Raw genomic sequence first — 25,293 nt, 5'->3', positions numbered from 1 at the left:
AGGTTGACATGTGGATCACCAGTGCCATCACAATCATCTTTTCCTCTACCAAAATATGGACCCTCATCAAAATCCAAAGCTCATATGGTGTCAAGCAAAAGGCAATCAAAATCGCAATCAAAATCAAAATCCCAATCACAACCGGCTTCACCTTTTGGGACTATTAACTTAGGTGATTTTTAAATGCAAACGTTGTATTATGTGTATTTTATGTGTAAACTTTTAACATTTTCAGTTAGGCATGTATTAGTAACTTGAGTTTGAACATTGCTATGATATGTTCAGTTGTTATCACTTATTACACATTCATTTGAATATCACAACGCGAATTTGACTATCGTAACACGAATTTGACTACCGCAACGCAAAAATCGCAACGCGAATTTGACTATCGCAACACGAATTTGACTATCGCAACGTGAATTTGATTATCGCAACGCGAATTGACTTTCGCGTTGCGATTTTGGCTTTCGCATTGCGATTTTAAGTTTAGCGTTGCGAAAGTGTACCTTCAACAGGTCTTTTGCCTTCAATATGATGCAGATTGAAATCAACAAATCAACTTTTACATTTCAATCAATTAAACAAGCACAAATAAGAATTATTTACACATCAATTAAACAAATCAACTTTTACAAATCAACTTTTACAAATCAATTAAACAAGCAAAAAATAATAATAATTCTTATTTTCCTCATCAATTAAACAAATCAACTTTTAAGAATCAATTAAACAATAAAAAAAAGTGTACCGCAGACAGTTGTTTATGCACCCATACATCAATTTCACACAGCTCACTTCAGGATTAACCTGCAGAAACCAAACATTTGCTCAAACAACACTTTCTACGCATCTAAAACCAACAAACAACAAATTATTGAATTCTAGGTACTTAACAACACTTGCATTTGACTTACCAATTGTTTATGGACACTTTCATAACGCGAATACAGGTAGGCAGCGTCTCACATATATCGCTCTAGCCATAAAATGCCGAAACCACAAGCCTACTGCACCTCTATCTCTATCGGTGGGAGGTAGAAACTGTATACTTCCTATCATCAAACGCTCCAAGCACATGCATACGAGAGGACCACAATCCCCTCTGGCTCCCTGTGTTTGTTGTGGCGCGGTCTCGTCTCTGATAACTGTAACATTGAACTTCTCTGGCTTCTTGTTTCCAAAATAAGTCCAATAATTAATCGCATCCAAGAATTTAGCCAAATGAGAGCTCCATCCCTTAATAATATCTCTCAAATCAGACAATGATATTTAATTTATCATGCTGTCATATACTATTGTCTTCAGGGATGGGAGCTGAAGCTCGACGAGAAACCAATGATTATGTTCCAAAACAGGGATAAACACCTGTAATCATAAGTAATAATTCAATTGAACACTTATTTATGAACACCTTTAAAATATTTAAAAAATAAATACTAACCTTATCGACCTCCCACCATGCATGATAAAGTTTAGCTTGTCCATTACCCAACACATATGATTCATCTCGTTGATTCTTCAAGTGAACTACGTGAAAATACGTCGACATAATTGTATATTGTGTATTTTTTTTTATTTTTCCTCATTTTCCTTATTATTAGAAGACGTGACACCCATGCATCAATATGCTATTTTACAAAAAAAAGACATATATTAGTGAATTACATAAATTTTAAAAAAAATTAATCAAAATGAAATATAAGAAAAATATAAGACTTATCCTCCCATCAAAATAGCCATTATCTTCAACCCCTAATAAACCACCCCACCAAGACCGATCAAGCAACAAATACATATCATCGTTGAGTTTGTATATGTCAGCGTAACACCCATGGCTCCGCTCATGTATATAAAAATCAACTGCGATCTTAGCCCAAAGGGTATTATCCAGAATTATTTCCGGTAGTTTTCTCCTATCCACTTCATTTGCCGGAATGGTACTGGCCGGTAACTCATACGAAAGCCAACACTCATCCATCATGTCTGGTACGTGAGAGGGTTTCTCAATAATTCAACATATTACGCCATGTGAATCAGGCTCTTGAATGGTGGGAGTGACTCCTTCAACGATGACAGGGGCCTCTTGAACGGTGGGAGGGGACTCTTGAGGGATGATATGGGCCTCTTGAACGATAGGAGAGGCCTCTTGAACGATGACAGGTGAGTCGGGCTTCTTCTTACGGAGTTTTTGCACTATTGGGGTAAATGGAGACGTAATGATACGTGCACGCCGTCTGATGCGTGAAACCCGTCGTGCAAGAAAAACCCGACGTAAAGCATCCACCTTATCGAGCCGCTAAAAATAAATTAATACATAAATCAGTAAATAAACAGACATGATATTAAACAGTGAAAACAAAGACAAATATGTTTCAAACTTGCACGATATTCACCCAAGTCATTATTCTATCATAGTTCACAAAACGCATCAGATAACATTCCAGAAGTAAGCACTTATATAAACATTTAAAAGGACAACATATAGGTTTAGTGCATGTTCAAGGACAACATAAAGAGTAGTAGTTTATTCTTGAAACTTAAATTTACAACACTGTGAAGTTAGTATTTGTCTTTGTCTTTTGGTTGAAGTAATGCAATCCATTCAAGTTTCAATTTGCAGAAGAAAAATAGTTTCTGAAACTTAAAATCGCAACACGAAACTTATAATCGCAACGCGAAAATGACTATCGCAACGCGGAAATGACTATCGCAACGCAAATTTGACTATCGCAATAAGATAATCGCAATGCGAAATAAAAATCGCAACGCGAAACTAAATTCGCGTTGCGATTTTCATTTTCGCATTGCAATTTTCACGTTGCGATTTTTATTTCGCATTGTGATTATCCCGTTGCGATAGTCAAATTCGCGTTGCGATAGTCATTTTCGCGTTGCGATTTTAAGTTTCGTGTTGCGACTATTCTTCTTCTGCAAATTGAAACTTGAATGGATTGCATTACTTCAACCAAAAGACAAAACAAAGACAAATACTAACTTCACATGGTTATTTTAGAACTGTTTAGCAGTATTGGCAGCAACCGAATGAATTTACTAAGCAATCTAAGTGAAATGGTTAATCTAAGTGAAATTATGAGTAAATCAAGTTAAATATGAAAAATCTTAAACTTACCTCATTGCGTAGAGTATGAACCTCATTCTATAATGATGCTATCATCTCACGTAGAGCGGCTACCTCACCACGTAAAGTAGATACCTCATCACGCCATGCACCATTGTCATCGCGTAAAGTAACGACCTCCTCACGCAAGGCATTGACCTGTTCACGTAACTCCCCTAACTCATCCTGTGGAGGTGGAGGTGGAGAACAGGGAGATAAATATCGTGGCATCTTTGTCGGTCGCCTATCATGAGATAATGGTGGAGAAGAGGCTCGATGATGTGACGGAATAGGTGATGGCTCTCGTTGTAGAGGTGTATAGTGTGGTCGATCAGGTGATGGCTCTGGGTGAGGTGATGGCTCTCGAAGTGGAGGCTGCTCATCATCTGTACCATCAAAAAAACGCTTACTAGCTTGCCACCAATCAGTGCCAAGCTCAGCCTCCGTGGGTGTCAGCCTCTGTAATGAAGTGTTGGCCTCCTAGCAATATAAAAGCTCAAACAAAGTTAAACGTGTACTAGTAATAACTTGTTTATATATGATAGTATTTGTGTTAACTTACATCATTTATTGTTGTATACCGTAGTAACTCTTCCCAATCCAACAGCCGTCGTTTCCTCTTCCAGGAAATAGCCCTAGGAGTATCATTTGAAGTTTTTAATGCATATGTCTGCATGCCGGGAAAAGCCTCAAATATCCAAATCTACAAACAATATAATACATAAACATTAGTAATTATTAAATAATTAATTATAATTTTGGAAACATTATATAGAAATTCTTACCTTAAAGGCCCAAATAAAGCCTGACAAAGTGTATTTAAAACCATCGCCACGCAAACTTTTTCGGTCATCAAAGGCAGACGACAACTTATTCCAGGTAGCTTTCCATAGATACGAACCCCACGGAAACAGGTTTCATGCATTTAGGTCCTCTACCAATAATATTAGGTCCTTAGGAATAGGTTGTCTGGCCTCTCTGCCTAAAAAGCCGGCATGCTAAAGTAAAAGGCATACTCGGACAACATCGACGTCATCCATCCGAGTAAAACCATCTTTCTTATTAAATAATCTCGTCAAGTCATCGACGTGTAAATTCGAATTCTCCATTGACAGCTCAGGAAAAACTCGGGATAACCATGATGGGCGGGTAATATGACTAGTGTATCGACCTACATCATCGTGTCCGAAGCGTAGACCAGTGATTAAGCAAAACTAATCCCACCCAAAACACGTATACGCCGGTGGAAAATGAAACCATATCTCTTCATTACCACATTTTATACTCTCGGGTAGATCGCTAGTCATGGTCTGAAGCCACAAATGAGTCACCATAGCATCTCCACCCGGATGTTGTACTTTCAGCCATGGCCCGAAGCAAGTATCCTCAAACAATTTTCTTTGTACAGGTGAAAACTTCACAGGGTTATTTTAGAACTGTTTAGCAGTATTGGCAGCAACCGAATGAATTTACTAAGCAATCTAAGTGAAATGGTTAATCTAAGTGAAATTACGAGTAAATCAAGTTAAATATGAAAAATCTTAAACTTACCTCATTGCGTAGAGTATGAACCTCATTCTATAATGATGCTATCATCTCACGTAGAGCGGCTACCTCACCACGTAAAGTAGATACCTCATCACGCCATGCACCATTGTCATCGCGTAAAGTAACGACCTCCTCACGCAAGGCATTGACCTGTTCACGTAACTCCCCTAACTCATCCTGTGGAGGTGGAGGTGGAGAACAGGGAGATAAATATCGTGGCATCTTTGTCGGTCGCCTATCATGAGATGATGGTGGAGAAGAGGCTCGATGATGTGACGGAATAGGTGATGGCTCTCGTTGTAGAGGTGTATAGTGTGGTCGATCAGGTGATGGCTCTGGGTGAGGTGATGGCTCTCGAAGTGGAGGCTGCTCATCATCTGTACCATCAAAAAAACGCTTACTAGCTTGCCACCAATCAGTGCCAAGCTCAGCCTCCGTGGGTGTCAGCCTCTGTAATGAAGTGTTGGCCTCCTAACAATATAAAAGCTCAAACAAAGTTAAATGTGTACTAGTAATAACTTGTTTATATATGATAGTATTTGTGTTAACTTACATCATTTATTGTTGTATACCGTAGTAACTCTTCCCAATCCAACAGCCGTCGTTTCCTCTTCCAGGAAATAGCCCTAGGAGTATCATTTGAAGTTTTTAATGCATATGTCTGCATGCCGGGAAAAGCCTCAAATATCCAAATCTACAAACAATATAATACACAAACATTAGTAATTGTTAAATAATTAATTATAATTTTGGAAACATTATATAGAAATTCTTACCTTAAAGGCCCAAATAAAGCCTGACAAAGTGTATTTAAAACCATCGCAACGCAAACTTTTTCGGTCATCAAAGGCAGACGACAACTTATTCCAGGTAGCTTTCCATAGATACGAACCCCACGGAAACAGGTTTCATGCATTTAGGTCCTCTACCAATAATATTAGGTCCTTAGGAATAGGTTGTCTGGCCTCTCTGCCTAAAAAGCCGGCATGCTAAAGTAAAAGGCATACTCGGACAACATCGACGTCATCCATCCGAGTAAAACCATCTTTCTTATTAAATAATCTCGTCAAGTCATCGACGTGTAAATTCGAATTCTCCATTGACAGCTCAGGAAAAACTCGGGATAACCATGATGGGCGGGTAATATGACTAGTGTATCGACCTACATCATCGTGTCCGAAGCGTAGACCAGTGATTAAGCAAAACTAATCCCACCCAAAACACGTATACGCCGGTGGAAAATGAAACCATATCTCTTCATTACCACATTTTATACTCTCGGGTAGATCGCTAGTCATGGTCTGAAGCCACAAATGAGTCACCATAGCATCTCCACCCGGATGTTGTACTTTCAGCCATGGCCCGAAGCAAGTATCCTCAAACAATTTTCTTTGTACAGGTGAAAGCTGCGACGCAATTGTAGTGACTAGGTTTATTTTATTCCTTAAGGTCAATTGAGCCGAAAAAAAGTTCTACAAAAACAATAAACATACCAAGTTAGATATACCAAAAACTACACTGTGAAGATATACCAAAAACAATAATAAACATAAAGAGTAGTAGTAGTTTATTCTTTAAACTTAAATTTGCAACACTGTGAATTTCGTATTTGTCTTTGTTTTTTGGTTGAAGTGATGCAATTCATTCAAGTTTCAATTTGCAGAAGAAGAATAGTTTTTGAAACTTAAAATCTCAACACGAAAATGAAAATCGCAACACGAAAATGACTATCGCAACGCGAATTTGACTATCGTAACGCAAAATGAAAATCGCAACGAGAAAATCGCAACACGAAACTAAAATCGCGTTGTGCTTTTGTCGTTGTGATTTTCATTTCGCGTTGCGATTCTTGGTTTCAAATAGTCATTGTCTAAAATTGAAACTTGAATGAATTGCATTACTTCAACCAAAAGACAAAACAAAGACAAATACTAACTTCACAGGGTTAAAGACTAAACATTTTAGCAGTATTGGCAGCAATCGAATGAATTTAATAAGCAATCTAAGTGAAATGGTTAATCTATTATTGAAATTACCAGTAAACTTATCATCAATTTCAATATGAAAAACCTAATAATAATGCAAAATTTTCAAAAAAAAAATAATTAAAAAAACTAACCCTCGGTGGTTGATTTGGTTGATTTTCCATTTCTGACCGTGAATGATTGTGAGGGTGGCTCTGAGAGATAGAGATAGACAGATTTCGCCGGAGATGGGGACAGATTTCGTCGGAGATAGGGATGGATGTCGTCGTAGATAGTGAGAGATGGAGATAGACTGAGTTGTGATTTAGGGTTTTAGGTTATGAGTTACGATTACGAGATGTATTAATATCCGTGTTTGGAATTTGAAAATAAAATATGCGTTGCGATACTAATGGCGCTTTGAAAATCGTATTGCGATTTTGTATTATCGCGTTGCGATAGTCAGAATCGCGTTGCGATTTACATATTCGCATTGCGATTTTCTAAAATCGCAACGCGAATTTGGAAAATTGCAATGCGAATGTCAAAATCGCAATGCGAATGTCAAAATCGCAATGCGATAGTCAAAATCGCGTTGCGAATCTGGAAACTGATTTGCGATACTGGAGATCGCGTTGCGATTTAGAGATCGCATTGCGGTTTTGTTGGTCATTTTGGCAAATCGAAAAAAAATTGGTCAAAATCATATATTATAAGGCATTTTCGGTCACTGAGGTTATTTTCTCTTTTTTAAATGAAACAAAAATTGAATGACATTAAAACCATTTTTTGTTCGATTTAGATTAATTTTATGATTTTTAACTGTTCACTATTTCCAAATTCAACTTAAAAAAAAACAAACTTTAAGCTTGAGTCGAGTGCAAACATTCAAGTTTAGGTTCATAAAAATAATATTATTAGTTTTAGGAGTTTATATATTTAAGTTTCTCATGTAAAAAATTCAAAATAAATTTAATTTAAATCATTTTTAAGTTAGTTTAATTTGAAACAAACGGTCTTTATAAGAAAAATCGAAACTAAAACGAACCATGAAATTGTATATCTAAACCAAAACAAAATTAAACCACAAAATAAAAAGTTAACCAAAATTATATTATATAGTTGAGATCAATTTCTCGACTTTTTCGATTTCGTTACACAACCCTAACTACATGAAACACTTATGTCATTTTGATATATAAATAATAACATAAATAAAAAGTTAATTATTATATAAATTTAAACTTAAAAGTAAAAATAATAATAAAAGTTCATGTAAGAACCAATACTTAATCAAAATAAGCATATATATAATTATTATCTTTATAAGAATTAACTAAACAAGTGATTAAAAATTATCTAGTAATAATAGTTTATTGTAAATTGAAAAAATCATATACTAAATGTAAGTATGTAACGTTACTGTTTTAATATTTATTTATTTTTTGGTATATAAAAAATTTAGGTTTCGTGGCTCCCTTAATCCAGACCAATATATATCTAAGATCAAATTGAGATTTATATAGGAATTTATAAATTGTCCACTAAGAGTAACAATGGTAGAATTTAAACTTGACCTCATAAGCCTAAATTCTTGAATCCCAATAACTTGTATCAACACTCGTGTGCACTATTTTAATATTTATTAATATAATATATTATGAATTTATTTGATCTCATTACAAATTGAATAGACTCGATAATTATAGACGGTCTAAAATACCCCGGTTTTGCGTACAAAAGGGTCAACTACTTAAGGAGACTCTTGTCTTTTCCTTAGGTGGCCTAACTAACTAGAAGGTAGGTGAAGATGTTACTGTACATCTCAGCTGTTTGAACCAACAATGCCAATTAGGATGCCGAATCCATAGAGTTCGTTACTTTTAACCGTTAAAATTTCCAGATTAAATTCAATGTACGGTCAGATTTGATTAGTAAATACATTTTACATACACGTGATTAAGTGATCCTTCCAGACTCTTTTCTTTTCTCTGACCAAAACCAGAAGCCAGAAGTCTTCGGTAACACCGTCCGTATGAATTGACAATAAAGCCCTATAGAGCATTGAATATGAGGGTTAATTTGGCTGGAAGCTTCTAAACTATATAACAGGTTTCAAATTAGTCACTTTCAAAATAATTAAATCCTCAAAGATTCAATATTGTATCAAGCAGATCATATTTCAGATGAATTTTTAATTTACAATGTTAGTTTATATAAATCCTCAAACATGTAAATTGAATTATAAACACATATGCAAATCAATGTAATAATGAATTGGGAAAAAGTTTTTTTATTTAACGATACTATGAATTTATTTTTTTCAAATAAGGTGATTTGTATAACGCATAATGAAAGACACAGAGTATTTGGCGTCTTTATGAAGACGTATAGAAGATCCAACGTCTCCTCTCTATATAGGGATAGTATGGGTGTGCATAGACATGAATAACGCATAAAAGAATAACAGAAGACGTTGAGTCTTCCATGCTTCTTCATGAAGAGGTCAAGTGCTTCATACATCTTCTGTAGATACTATTCATTTCAACCTATTTCAGAAAATAATTATGGCGTAACAATATACAAGAAAATATTTTTCCCATTAATATTTAAGTGATTTTTCCCACATATATATGTATAATATAAACAACTTAAATGTAATGTGTTAATAAGTTAAATAATATCATTAAATTCAAGATTAATGGTGAGGATGATGAAAAAGCTTGACCAATTAGATATAATGATTAGAGAATTAATTATGGAGTTTTAAAGTTGAAAGAATGATTTATAACCCGTATCATAACTTTGGAGTATTTAATGCAGTTAACTCCATTACTAATCCAACTTTTTAATTACTACTGCTACATATTTATTACATAAATTGTTATTTTTATTCCGTTTTGATACTTAGGTTTTATTTTATTTAAAAATCATATATAACGTTTAGTTTAAGTTTTAATTTGATACCATGCTATTAAAAAATTAACATAAATATTGATGTGATATTTTTTATTTTTTAAATGGTGATGTGGCATTATCTTATAGTGACATGCCAATATCACCGTTAAGTTTTTAACGACGAGTATCAAAATGATAACTAAACTAAATGTTAGGTATGATTTTGAAACAAAATAAAATTTGGATACTAAAATAGAACAAAAGTAATAGTTTAGATACTAAATACGTAGTTTACCCTTTGCTTTATAATTAAAATTTTGTTATAAGGGGTAATGAGGTAAAAGGGATAATATGCAAGGAAGGTTCCTTAATTGAAAAGAGAAGGAAGGAAAAATAAAAAAGCATTTTTGGCCGGCAAGGTGTTTACGTTAAACCACCGAACAACCACCACTCTCCTTCACAACTCCTCTTCAATTATTTCCTTTTTTTAAATATAAAAAAATTTACTTAATTAATTATTTTTATTTAATTAAAAATATTAAAGCTCATCTAAAGCATTAAAATTTGGCTATAAAACGTATAAATTATCGTATCCTTATTCTTTTCCACTTTCCTAAGCCTTACTTTTCCTTTCTCCATTTCTCATTCCGTTTTCTCTCTCTTACTTTTTTTGGGAAAACCGCCTCCTTCCGCCGGGAAACCGCGTTTATTTCAGGCGATATCTCCTGGTTTTCGGAGATTGCTAATCTCTCCAGTGTTGATCATTTTCCTCTGATGTTTTAAGCATTTCTTTTCTTGATTCGGATACGGATCTCGGAGTTTGATTCATTCCGGTGGAGTACGCGGCGCGTTTTCAGAATGTGGCGTGTTTGGTTGACGTCTAATGTTTCCAAATGGTGAAGATCGTGATTTAGGGTTTGGTATTCGGGGATTTTGCTCCTTTTTTTTCATTTTTCTTTGGATTGTTTCTTTTGATGAATTGCGACAAAACGGTGGCCTGCAAAGAACCATTGCGGAATGAGATGGTGCGTCTATTCTTCTGTTGTTTTATTTAATTTTTCCTTTTTTGAGATTTTTAGTCGTTGTTCCACAGTTTTATTTTTATTTACTCTGTGCGTCGTTGTACGGATCCAAAGCATTTTCATTATGAAACGGTTTATTAAATTTTCCATGATTTTTTCTGGTTTCTTTTATTTGTTCTACATCATTTCAGAAAATAGAAACTAAAATTTTGAATCTGGAAAGAAATTCGTCAATGAGAACTTCATGCGCTGAGGATTTTGCTTATCAGTTTTTCTGATAATTCATTTTAGATTTACAACTCAAATTTTACCGGCTTTCCTATATTTCTATTAATAAAAATGGTTTTGCATAAATTAATTTACATGCTTGTTTGTTGAATTTCCTTCTTGAGGTATAGTTCATTTTGACTACGTTTTAAGCTTTGTGGATAAGATTAAGTTATTTAATGAATTTCATATTTTGTTTAACTATTTTTTAAAAGTTGTTCTCTTAATACCGTGTTTTTGTTGTTGTTGAAGTTGTCTGGTTTTGACTGACGATTCAACATGGGGTTCTGTTATTTACTCAAATTTTGACTTTATATTTATGGCATATATGCTATGTACGATGAATTCAACTTGTCGTAAACCTTTAACTCACAATTATAATGGAAAAGTTTGGGGTTGCAATTTTAATCTACTTGGGCTATTGAGTTGATTTAGACTCAGTCAACCGGCTGTCTTCTTGTATGCTTTAGAAATTTTGGTTCTGAATTTGATGGTGTCGGCTTTTTGATTTCACACTAATTTTCACTGTTATCATTTCAGAATGAATTTTGATCCCTTTTACATTGTTACTGGATGGGAGTCTGGTCCAGTGATGGTGATTGAAACATGGATGTTAATGCATTCACATTATCTTTTTGTGCTATGGTTTGTTCTTATACGCATTGTAAGGACTGTATTGGGCCTTTGTTGATAATTTTGTTACCTGATTTGGTCTGATTTGAAATGATATTAGATTGTTAGACTAGAATATGGCTTTTCTTTTTTTATTTTTGGCCGAGAATGGTGCAAAAAAACCTGAATTACTGACAATTTATTCTGTTAAGAGCTTCGTTGAAATCTCTGCTTTTAGTTTAGGTGTTAGCAGCTAATTGCAGCAGAGGTTGAACTAATATTTAACTGTAACTTACTGAAAACATTTTAAACTAATGATGTTGCCTGTGTGCATTTAGTGTGTTATGAATGTTGTTGCTGCATGCAAGTATGTAGGTCAGTTGGATAGCAATTAGGTACTGATATGTTTGAAAAGTTGAAGCATTTAACCTCATATGTGGGGAATGTTGGAGCTGCTTCTGTATTGTGGTTACATGCTTCTCAAGTTTGCTTCTTTCATTGTTTCAATTTATTGATGTATGATTCTTTAAACTTGTTTATCTACTTCTTTTGGTAGGTGGAAGGAAGGGTGTGTTTATCCAAAGAGGTAAGAAACGGGTTAGAGATATTGAAGCATAAAAGGCTTCAACGAATAAAATCCGAAACTGTCTCTGTGACATCTGGTGTTACAAATATGATGTCTAGAAGTGGGGGAGATGGATTGAGAGTTTCAGCATCATGCGGAATGAGGCTGCATGGGAAAGCTGAACCATTTTCTAGGTCAAATGTTTCTTCAAGTGAGAAGGATGTCTTTTCAAAGCACAAGGTTGATAAGTTTTACACTAACGATCTAGAATGGACTGAGAAAATTCCAGAATGTCCTGTATTCTACCCTACAAAGGAAGAGTTTGAAGATCCTTTGGTTTATTTGCAGAAGATAGCTCCTGAAGCTTCCAAATATGGTAAGACCTGTGTTTTATTAGCCTCGCTATAAATTTCATCACCTTTCATATCCATATCCATCTCCATCTCCAAATCCCAACACCCACTTCCCACTCCAACCTTGGTTGGAGGATGAGAAAATACAACCTAAAAGTAAAACATAGAAAATAGAGACATATGATGGTCCCCATCTTGGTTTTATATGTCTTTAAATGCATTTTCTACGAGACATCAATGCATATAAACTCTTATTGGAAGGCTTTTTGTTAAATATTGTTTCTCTAGTGACTGAATGACGCAACTGCTGCTTCATCTATGCGGTATTGCTTGTCTTCACTGCTACACATCTTTTGTGAAGGTTTTCATTGTGGTTGCAGTAATAGGATCCTGTTTTCATAGTTGCATAAATTGAAAGATTGGAATAAATGAATCTGTTGTGAAATTAATTATCAGATTCAAATGTTTTAACAGTATTTATGGAAGAAATATTATGAACTTCTTTGGCACACCAATAAAACCAAGTTAACTTCTTTGGCACTTCAATAAAAACCAGCCAAAGAAGGGATATACTTCTTTGGGTCTTGAAGGAAAACTTTCTAAAAAAATATCTCTTTAGTCTTTTTTCCTAATTAAATAAATGCTAAAGGTGTTTCAAATATTTGCTGTGTAATTCACAGGAATCTGTAAAATCATTTCCCCTGTAAGTGCTACTGTTCCTGCTGGAGCTGTATTGATGAAGGAGAAAGCAGGATTCAAATTCACAACTAGAGTACAGCCACTTCGTCTTGCTGAGTGGGACTCTGATGACAGAGTCACCTTTTTCATGAGTGGAAGGTGAGCTTTCTTACTTGAAACAAGTTATTTTGAGCCTTGTGTATTTTTCTGGTTTTGAATTTGAGCTTGGCTTTTCAGAAATTATACATTTCGTGATTTCGAGAAAATGGCAAACAAGGTGTTTTCCCGTAGATATTGTAGTGCTGGTCGCCTTCCTGCAACCTACATGGAAACAGAATTTTGGCATGAAATTGCTTGTGGGAGGATGGAAAGTGTTGAATATGCTTGTGATGTTGAGGGTAGTGCCTTTTCTTCTTCTCCCAGTGACCCGCTTGGAACGAGCAAATGGAATTTGAAGGTGTTGAATTCAGTACTATAATCTCTGGTGTCTTTTTTTGGTAGAGGATTTCTTGTTTAATTTTTCCATGAGAATAAATTTTAGAAAGTAAAATTTCTATTTTATTTCATTGCTGATTGAACTTTAATGACTTCAAGGTTGATTTAAACTGAGGAAGCAATTTAATTCTAACCTAATTATGATTGGCTCTATCCCTGTTTCTGATTATGGTTCAATTGGTTTTTATGTATTTCATTTTGGTTGATTTCAGAAACTCTCGCGGCTGCCAAAATCCACTTTGCGTCTTCTCGAAACTGCAATTCCGGTATTGAATTGATCCAAATCTCATATTGTCTCTCTCCATATATAAATCATTATCTGCTTACATTTATGGTTCTATTATATTGAACTGATTTGTTTCAGGGAGTAAGCGACCCCATGCTTTACATAGGAATGCTATTTAGTATGTTTGCTTGGCATGTGGAGGATCATTATTTGTATAGGTAAATGTTATCAAACACTTAATTTCTTTATAAGTTATTTACTTTCTCAATATTCTGAAATTAATCCTTTTCTTCGTTTGTGGCAGCATTAATTATCATCATTGTGGGGCTGCAAAAACTTGGTATGGCATACCTGGTCATTCTGCTTTAAGATTTGAGAAGGTTGTCAAGGAACATGTGTACACTAATGATATCCTATCAGTGGATGGCGAAGATGGAGCATTTGATGTTCTTTTGGGTAAAACGACCTTATTTCCTCCAAATATTTTGTTGGAACATGATGTCCCTGTCTACAAGGTTGTACAGAATCCTGGAGAGTTTGTAATTACCCTTCCAAGAGCCTATCATGCGGGCTTCAGTCATGGTAAGGCCTATTTACTTAAGCTGTTCTTTCTCTTTTCTCTTACAGAATTAAAGAATATGTTTCTTATTGTAATCTTTTAGGTTTCAACTGTGGTGAGGCTGTGAATTTTGCTATTGGAGATTGGTTTCCTTTGGGCGCCGTGGCAAGCTTGCGTTATGCACATCTCAACAGGGTGCCTCTCCTTCCTCATGAGGAACTTTTGTGCAAAGAAGCTATGCTTCTCAATACAAGTTTAGAACTGGAAGATTTGAATTTTCCACCAGCAGACTTGACTTCTCATCATTGTATTAAGGTTTCATTTGTAAAGCTGATACGTTTCTTGCATCTGGCCCGTTGGTCTATCATGAAAGCTAGGGCATGTACCAGTGTGTCTCCAAATTATTATCAAACTATCGTCTGCACTTTATGCAAACGCGACTGTTACATAGCTTTTGTTAACTGCAGTTGTAACTCTCATCCTGTTTGCCTGCGACATGGTAACCTTTCTCTGATACTGCTCTATTTTTGGTAATTTCCCTTTGTTATGAAATTTCGTCTTATGATATACTCCATTAAAATTTTGCAGATATTAAGTCACTTGACTTCCCATGTGGGAGCTGTCATGGTCTTTTCTTGAGGGATGATGTCGGAGAGATGGAAGCTGCTGCTAAGAAGTTTGAGGAAGACAACGCCATATCAGAGGCGGTTGAGCGACAAGCTGAAAATGGTGATGACATGTATTCGTATCCACTATCAAATAAGTTCCAGAATGTAGAGGATGGATATTTTCCATACTGTGAGATTAATGTTGTTATGAATCTGGAGATTGCTACAATGTCTTCAACTACTGGTCAACCAGTAGAATATGGACATCCTTCAATGAGCCATGAGACTGGAAGTTTTCGACCTAAACCGACAGATGCTTTCTCTTCTCTTGCCGCATCAACTCTATGTTCTTTTGTAGAGAAAGTCGGATCCTCGCCAAAAAATGTAAGATCCACCTACTACCTGCTGAGTATTTTAGGGTTAGCGTGCCACATTTAGTATTGTAATGTTTATGACTGCTGATCCCATGCTAAGTGAAACTTTGTTATTTTTAAAATTCCAAAGCAGGTACAGGAGTTGGCTAATGTAAGAAACACTAATGATATAAGGTTCTCTGAAGAAGTCTCAGAAAATACATATGAATCATCTGTATCTTGTTTGTCACCTGAAGATCGTCCAGGTATCCATCAGTATAATGGTCATGAACCAGTGAGTAGGTCTATAGTTGCCCATGACAGTGATAGTTCGGATTCAGAGATATTTAGGGTTAAACGGCGTTCGGTTGAGAAAAGGAATGAGAATCAGACCATGTCATCGAAGAGCACCGAACACCAGGTATAAATATAGCATTCCAAAGTTAATCTCTTATGTTTATGATAAAATGGCCAATTCAACTTTTAGGGTGCCTTTTGTTGTCATAAAACGATTGAAAAACTATTTATTGGAATCAAAAGCTGAAATTCATTAATGCTATGTTTGGGAACATGAATTTGAAGATTTGGATTTCATTCTCTCTATATAAATTGAGAAAAGTATAATGCATAAATTAGTTGAAATGCAATATGATTATATATGCGAAAGGTGTAAAAACATGAATTTTGTTCCAGCAAGTTCATGGATGTGAGAAATAATGTCTTAAGGTATTCGTTCATGGCTTCACCCCGTTGTATATTTACTTTACAATAAGCATCTCATCACTTGGTTTACTAATTTTTGATCTGATTATTTTCTTTTCCATTAGGCATTTTGCAATAGTTTCTTGCCTTATTTACTTTTCGGTCCTTTCAATTCTTTAGAGGCCTTAGTTGTTTTATTTATTTTAAAGGGGCTCAAGCGATTAAAGAAACTCCAACATGAAGGAAGGTCTCTACAATCAGTGCCATCTGAATGCTGTAGAAATGATGAACGGAATCACAACATTAGTTGCACTTCCGATTATAAAGAAGCTCGAAGAGGCCACCTTCCCATTTCTATCAAGTACAGGAAGTTGGAAAATGACGAGGCAATGATTCGGCAGCAAGAGCAGCACCGAAATGAGAGGTTAAAACACGAGCTAGGAAAGTGCATGAGGGAACCTCCTCCATTAGAGATGGGTCCGAAACGCATCAAAGTGAGGGAGGGGGCCGATGTACGTAGATTCAGAAAGGAGACTGGATTGAGGTGAAGTAATAGATATAGATGGGTGTGAGGGAGCCTGACTTTGCTAACTTCATCCCCTCTAACCTAATGGAGTTATATTCTAACAATACCGAAAGTTGATTGATATTGGTAGCAGGCGAAGATTTTAGGAAAAAATTATATTCTTTGTGCAAATTGCACTCACTAGCAGTGGATTGGGTTCTCAGGCCGGGGTGTTTTTCCTGTCTTTGGCTGGAGAGCCAAAGTTGAAAATTTAGAATTTGGCTTCTGCTTCTGTCGGTATATTCATTGAATGTATATGCCAACGTAATTTGTCCCGTCTTGTAAAATTTCTAGTTGAGGTCAGGATAAACCTTTGTTTAGAGAGATTATTTTCAGATATCAAATCGTTTCACGTCGTTTCTCCATACCAGTGCATGCTGATTACGATTGTTTCAATTTTGACCCGAATCTCAATTCGATGCAATTGAATTTAGATTCTATCCAAATTTATTAAATGAATAAAATATCATTAGCTTAATCTGAACTCAAACTGTTTCAACTGAATCTGAAGTTACTGCAATTGAGATGATTTGAACATGCATCCAAAAGGCCTGACCCTTAAATTGAGGACAATTTGAATCTGATTCTTTTAATAGTTTAGGGTGATTATACAAGATAATGATCTTTTCTAATCTGTTTAAATCCAAAACATATAAGGAGAATAATATTCCTTAACCATCGACACCAATTGATGGGTTGAATATGAATTTGAAATTTGAATTAAAAAGTAATTGACATTTATGATCTTCAAATTTTAGGTAAACTATTGACAATTGCATGGCAGCAATTGTTGAAATTTTGCATGGCATTATAGATGGTAGCCGGTGGCTATAGGAATTCAAAAATTAGGTAGTTGATTTTGTTGAATTTAGGTATGGGAAAATTGCACATTTTAGTCCCTAGACTTTAGAGTATTTATGAGATTAGTCCTTAAGCTTCAACTATAAATACCCTAACCCATTTAGCTTCAAAATCATCCCCAAATCATTCTAGCTCTCTCTTAAGTGTTTTTGTAAACACCTGTAAATTTTCTCCCTTTAGTAAAAGATATACAGCAGCCCGGAGATGTAGGCATAATTGGCTGAACTCCTTTATCAATTTCGGGTATTATTTTTCCGTTTTTATTTCGTATTCTCACTAATCTGGTTATAGGAAAATTACTCGTTTATTTCCCAACAACTGGTATCATGAGCTTTTGGTTGTGAATTTTTTCAATTTTTCTGCGAGGTTACTATTTACGTGAATAGTGAATTTCATGAATAGTGAAATTTGGTCAGTGATACGAGTTTGTCGACGGAGGTGTTCTAATACACGGTGGTTCACAGAAATTGTCAGAAACAATCCAAACGAAGCCAGATTCGAGTGGGAGCGATGGCTGCAGACGAAGGGAATGTGAAAATTGAGAAGTTGGATGGTGCGCTCAAGACCTTCTTGGAAGGACTTAGACCAGGGGGCAATGCTCGGGAGAGAGCAAGGTGATGCCCAGAGACTTTCGAATGCCATAGTTGTAGCAGGAAAGCTGACTGAGCTTGCAGGTGTCAAGCCAAGTAGCGATATGTCGTCCAGGCCCATGCCCCAGAGATAGTGGCAATAATGGGGGAGACCGAGAAAAGGTGCAGTGGGGAGATGGTAAAGGAAGCTCTTCGAATGGCCAATGTGAGCCATCGACTGTTAATAGCCAAAGAAAGCTATCGGGAAAGAATGACAAGGCTAGTCCGGTGCGAAGAAAAATGTGAGCAAAGAAAAGTTAAAGTGCTACTTCTGTGATGGTCCTCATTTGATTAGAGGATGTCCCGAGAAGCGTCGCCTTCCAAGCATCATGAAGAGGATGGAAGAAGGAGAAGTAGCGAGAATTGGCGCAGTTGCAAGTGTTAAAGCTGCCAAGCCAGGGAAAAGAGTTGGTTCGATTGAGGGGGTCAATGCGGCTAAGCAAGGATCGAGATGAGGTAAGGCTGTTGATGTTGAGGCAACCGAACCCAAAAGAAAACCTGATGCGATTGCGAGTGTTCAAGCAATCAAGGCAGGGGCAAGACTTGATGAGGCTATATGTTCCAAAGTAGCCAAATCAAGTGGCAAGAATGGTGCGACTACAAGTTCACAAGTAGTAAATCGAGGAGCGAGGCGTGGCGAGACTGCAGGTGTCAAAGCAGTCGAGCACAGGAAAGGACCCGGTGCGATAGCAAGAGATAAAGTCGTCAAGTCGAGGGTGCAAAGTGAGCAAGTCCGCTCACAATATGCCAGGATGGAGGCGTGGTCCAAGTTGAGGTATCTCAGGCATATAGGGACACTTAAGGAGTATGTGAGCCAATTCAGAAGACTCATGCTCAAAGTCCCAAGTTTGACAGAAGAAGATGAGTTCTTCACCTTCATGTTCGGATTGAAGCCATGAGCGAAGAAAGTGTTGGAGCAAAGGAAAGTCAAGGAGTTGTCTAAAGCTTTGACAACCGCCGAGTCAATCAAAGAATTTGGAGTCAAGAAAAATAAGACTTCCAAAACAAAGCTGAAAGTCGAGGGTAATGGCAAGCGAATCCATGATAAAGGCAAGTCAAAGGATGAGGAATGATGTTCCTCGACTGGTAGAGAAATTCCACTCAATAATGAACCAGATGGTGAGTCTGGAGAAGAGGTGGGTAGTCTTGACACAAGTTCAAGTGTCAAAGAAGCTAAGCCGAGGGTAAGAGTCGAGAAAACGAGGGGGTGCAAACTTAAGATGCCAGAAGTGTTGCGAGACTACCTGAGGGGAGCCGAGTCATCCAATTTGATAGATGATCCCAGGATCGAGTTGTCCAGAGAAAATGACAAACCAGGATCGAGGGGGTGTTGAGTGTTGGCTCAATACGGTTCATTTCTGCCAAGGCAAGTAGAAGCCAAGTGCATGAGGAGTTAGCCATGTCCAAGGAGTTTACCGAGCATGTTCGAGTAGAGAACATGACTTCAGAGACCATCATAAGAGAAGGGTCGAAGCAAGGGCTTGCCGAGGATGTTCAAGTGAGGAACAATCCTTCAAAGACTAGTAGACAAGAGTCGAAGGGAGCCAAGATGTTAAGGGACAAGGCAACCATGGAGAAACTACCCATTTGCAAGGGGGGAAGTGAACTCTAACCTTCGTGTTAGAAGGGAGAAGGCAATAAGAGGCATCAGACTTTGCCATGAGAAAGTGTCGATGCATGATGGCGCAAAGAACTCCAATGACAAGGGTTCAATACGAGGAGTGTCAGACTTCATGGATGTTGAAACATTTTAATATTTCGATATAACAAATTAAGTTAAATGGATTTTAAGATTTTCCAAATGATTTTCTAAGTATATTCGATATAACTATTCGAATATCAAAACATTACTCCAAATATTTCAAAAATCATTTTTATCCTTACTTAAGTGTAAAATTAAGTTTTAATCATAAAACAATTTCAAAATATTTTATAAAGTATTTCGAACCAATTCAAAGCCAAAAATTCCAGATTACTCAGGGGAACCGATTCCCCCCCCCGAGATTTCCATGCTCGGAGGGAACCGATTCCCCCCAAGGGGGTACCGATTCCCCCTTGTTCAACGGTCGAAATATTTGAATTTTACACTTAGGGAACCGATTCCCTATGAGAGGGAACCGATTCCCCCCACTGTCCAAGCTGTTTTATTAAATGTTTTCACACTAAAACGGCTATAATATCTTCTCTAATTATCCCCAACGTTTAGAAGTGATCCAAGGTGTATTTAAGCAAGCTTAGAAGCCATTGATCAAAAACAAGAAACATCAAGCAACTAGAATCAAGAGAGAATCAAAGAGAAAGCATCAAACCTCAAGTTTGAGCATTTCAAGCCCATTTTCATTCAATATTCATTTTGCTTTCAAGAACACTTTTTGTGCTCAATTGTATTCATCTTTGAGTGTTCTTTTCTTTGTTCTAGAATTGTGCAAACATCTTACCTTGTGAGGTTTTCTTGTAAGTTTGCAAATTTGTAATCTTCTCTTTGAGAAAAGAGTGTTCTCAAGAGTTGGGGTATACTCTTGAGGAAATTGTAAGGTTATCTCTTTGGCCTCAAAAGAAAGAACAAATTAGTGAATTTGTTGGAAAATCCTTAGTGTGGATAGCTAAGGTAGTGGACGTAGACTTTGTTTGAGAAAGTCGAACCACTGTAAATCGCTGTGCAATTGCTTTCAATTTTCTGCAAAAGCTTCCACAAAATTTTTATTGCCAATTCACCCCCCTCTTGGCCAATTTCGTCATTCGATTAACTCAACAATTGGCATCAGAGCCTAACTCATTTGAAGGTTTTATCGCCTCTTGAGTCGATCCGGGAAGAGTTACATCGATTACAAGTCATCAATGGCCTCCACTTCAAACTTCGACTCCGGTCTTGATTCGATGCCCGTCAACAAGCCTCCTTTCTTCAATGGAGCTAACTATGCCTATTGGAAGAATAGAATGATGTACTTCATTCAAGCAAGTGACATGGGAGCATGGAATGCTGTAGAAGAAGGATACATCAAACCTCTCACTCATCCAAGGTTGTGGAGTGAAGGAGAGACAAGAATGTTCCAGCTCAACTCCAAAGCCATCCATATTATTTTTTGTGCTCTTGGACCAGATGAATACGGAAGAGTTTCATCGTGTACAACCGCCAAAGAAATATGGGACAAACTTCAAGTCACACATGAAGGTACAGATGAGGTAAAGAAATCAAAAATTAGTATTCTAACGCATAGCTATGAAAATTTCAGGATGAAACCAAATGAAGACATCAAAGCTATGACGGATAGATTTTCAACGATTGTCAATGGTCTCAAATCATATGGAGAGATCATCTCAAATGAAAAGCTTGTGAGGAAGTTGGTCTACTCCCTCCCAAAATCATGGCAATCAAAGAAGACGGCAATCATCGAGTCTAAGGACCTATCGTCCTTAACTCTTGAAGAACTTATCGGTTCACTCCTCACTCATGAGATGATGCTTGAAGATGAGGTGGACCTTGATAAAGTTGAAGAGACCGAAGGAGAAGAAGAAAAACATTGGAGTTGCTCTCAAATCCACAAAAGATGAGAGTGATTCTAATGATGATGATGACGAGGAAATGGCATTGTTTGCTAAACGGTTCAGAAAAATGATGAGACCTTACCAAGGAAGAAAATTCAAACGAAACGAAGGCCTCAAAAATGAACCAAAAGAGAAGGACCCAATCATTTGCTATGAATGCAAAAAGCCGGGCATGTCAAATATGATTGCCCACAATTGAAGAAAAAGGGTCAATCAAAGAATAAGCACAAGGCTCATGTGGCTACATGGAGCGATGAAGAAGGTTCCGATGAAGAGGAACAAGAAGTAGCAAACTTGTGCTTGATGGCATTCGGGGAAGATTCTAAGGTAACCTCTCTATCTGATTTTGATGATTTATCTTATGATGAGCTATTAGAGGAATATAATGGGTTGGCTTCGGATTATGAGAAATTATTTTTAAATATAAAAATGATGTTTCAAAATTGAAAAATGAAAATAAACTCATATCCAAAACCAACAATGATCTTGAAAGTAAAATTAAAGATTTGCAAATCAAACTAGAAGAGTTTGAAAAGAAAAATTTAGATTTGCAAAATTTACTTTCAAAGGTCAATGATGATCATCAAAAGAAAATTGATGATCTTAAAATCTCTTTTGAAAAAGTTGGAACAAAACGTTTTGAAAAAGGAGGAAAATTCAAAATCCAACTTTGTTAGAAAAGATTTTAGAAACTACAATCATAGAAATCCTCAACGAACCTTAAATGGTAAAATATTTAGAAGTATATGGGTTCCTAAAGGACTTATTACTACTAAAGATAAAGATATCCTACAAAAATGGATACCTAAGGGAACTAGGATTTTGGAAACTAATGAATATGGACCCAAAAGAATTTGGGTACCAAAAATCAAAAATTAATCTATGTTTGTAGGGAAAGGAGCATTGCTACAAGGCACGGGAAACAAATTCAAACTCATGGTACCTTGATAGTGGATGCTCAAGACATATGACCGGAGACAAAAGCCGGTTCATTGAGCTTAACGCCAAAAATGGAGAGAAGTGACTTTTGGAGACAATTCAAAAGGTCACATTGAAGGTATTGGTACAATAGGTAATACCTCTTCCATACAAATTAAAAATGTTTTATGTATGGATTAAAGCATAATCTATGAGTATTAGTCAATTATGCGATAAAGGATTCAATGTCTTATTTTGAAATTATGGTTGTAAGTCATTGACATTGCATCTAATCGGATTATGCTGTTGGTCATAGAATAGGAAACATTTACATGGTGCATTTAGATTCTATTGATATGACTAATTTATGCCTAGTTGCTAAGGATGAGCATGATAGTTGGTTATGGCATAGGAGACTAGGTCATGCTAGTATGAGTGTTTTGCAACGGCTAATTCAAGTGATTTAGTTCGAGGGTTGCCTAAGCTAAATTTGATAATGATAAAATCTGATGCTTGTGCTAAAGGAAAACAAAAACGAGTTTCTTTTAAATCTATTATGATGTATCAACTAGTAGATATTACAATTGATCCATTTAGATCTTTTTGGGCCAACTAGAACTACTAGCTTGGGAGGAAAACAATATGCATTTGTCTTGGTAGATGACTATTCTAGATACACTGGGTTTCTATTCTTAAGTACTAAAGATGAAGCATTAAAATTTCATCACATTTTCAAAATATCCAAATGAAGGTTACTCTATCACTGTTAGAAGTGATCATGGAACTGAATTTGAAAATCTTGGATTTATTGAGTTTTTGGGCGGAAGCCACAAATACCGCTTGTTATGTTGTAAATCGAGTAATGATTAGGCCAATTTTAAAGAAAACTCCATATGAAATTCTCAAAAATAAAAAGCCTAACATTAGCTATTTTCATCCTTTTGGATGTAAATGTTTTGTTTTAAACAACGGTAAAGAAAATCTTGGTAAATTTGATGCTAAAAGTGATGAAGGAATTTTTCTGGGTTATTCCTTAAATTCTAAAGCTTATCGTGTATTTAATAAAAGAACTTTAGTTGTAGAAGAGTCTATACATGTTGTTTTCGATGATAATCCCCTTCCGAGGAAGGATTCTTCTGTTAATGATGATGTAGGTATTGTACAAGCAATGACGTTAGACATTACGTTAGAGAATCATCATCAAAGGAAGAAACAAAGATGAGGAAACTCATGATCCCCTCGAGAATCCAACCATTGAAGAAAGGGAAGTATCTTTTCCAAGAGAGTACAACTATGTCAAGGATGGTGAAATTATAGGTGATCTATCAAAAGGGGTAACTACTCGATCTTCTCTTAGAAATATCTGTAATTATGTTGCATTTATTTCATGCATAGAGCCTAAGAACATCAAAGAAGCATTAAAAGATGAACATTGGATTATGGCTATGCAAGAATTAAATCAATTTGAGAGAAGTAAGTATGGACATTAGTTGAAAGGCCTAGTGATAAATCTACTGTAGGTACTAGATGGGTTTTTAGAAATAAACTTGATGAAAGTGGTAATATAGTGAGGAACAAGGCTAGACTTGTTGCTCAAGGCTATACTCAAGAAGAAGGCATAGACTATGATGAAACATACGCTCCCGTAGCTAGGATGGAAGCAATTAGAATGTTATTAGCATTTGCATGTTTCAATGAATTTAAATTATATCAAATGGATGTTAAAAGTGCATTTTTAAATGGTTTTATAAAGAAGAAGTGTACGTGGAACAACCTCCAGGTTTTGAAGATTCAAATTTTCCGGATCATGTTTTAAAATTGACAAAAGCTCTTTATGGTTTAAAACAAGCTCCTAGAGCTTGGTATGAAAGATTGTCAAATTTTTTAATTGAAAAAGGTTTTTTAAAAGGAAAGGTTGACACTACATTGTTTTTAAAGAGAAAGGTAAAGATTTATTAGTAGTTCAAATTTATGTTGATGATATAATATTTGGTTCTACTAATGATGTTCTTTGTCAAGAATTTTCTAAGCTAATGCAAAGTGAATTTGAGATGAGCATGATGGGGGAGCTCTCATTTTTCTTGGGACTCCAAATCAAGCAAAGAAAAGATGGCATCTTCATTAATCAAGCTAAGTACGTCAAAGATATGCTCAAGAAGTTTGGACTGGAAAATGGGAAACCTCATAACACTCCAATGAGCTCTTCAACAAAGCTTGACTTAGATGAAGGAGGTAATGTGTAGATGTTAAACTATATAGGTCAATGATTGGCTCTTTGCTTTATCTAACTGCAAGTAGACCGGACATTATGTTTAGTGTTTGCTTATGTGCTAGATTTCAATCATGTCCTAAGGAATCACATTTACTAGCTGTTAAGAGAATCTTTAGATACCTTAAGGACACTCCTAGTTTAGGACTTTGGTATCCTAGAGACTCTAGTTTTAGCTTGCATGCTTTTTCTGATGCGGATTATGGAGGATGCAAATTAGATAGGAAAAGCACCTCCGGTACTTGCCAATTCCTTGGAAATATGCTGATTTCTTGGTTTTCAAAGAAACAAAATTGTGTTGCATTATACCACTGAAGCTGAATACATTTCAGCTGGTAGTTGTTGTGCACAAGTTTTATGGATGAAACAACAACTTTTTGATTATGGAATTGAAGTAGGTACTATTCCTATCAAGTGTGACAATACTAGTGCTATTTGTCTCACTAAAAATCCCATCCAACACTCTAGAACTAAGCACATTGAAATAAGACATCACTTCATTAGAGACCAGTCACTAAGGAAGATGTAGTTCTA

General features: G+C 36.1%; 1 pseudogene; it reads left to right on the top strand.

Annotated features, from left to right (window-relative positions):
• Positions 1–10,067: 10,067 nt before the first annotated feature.
• Positions 10,068–16,650, top strand: LOC120145075 (annotated as a pseudogene).
• Positions 16,651–25,293: the final 8,643 nt, after the last annotated feature.

The sequence above is a fragment of the Hibiscus syriacus genome, unplaced genomic scaffold (assembly GCF_006381635.1).
Source record: "Hibiscus syriacus cultivar Baekdansim isolate YM2019G1 unplaced genomic scaffold, ASM638163v2 tig00002338_pilon, whole genome shotgun sequence".
Classification (NCBI taxonomy): Eukaryota; Viridiplantae; Streptophyta; class Magnoliopsida; order Malvales; family Malvaceae; genus Hibiscus; species Hibiscus syriacus.
The sequence above is the reverse complement of the archived record's forward strand: the minus strand, read 5'-3'. Positions and strand labels throughout refer to the sequence as shown.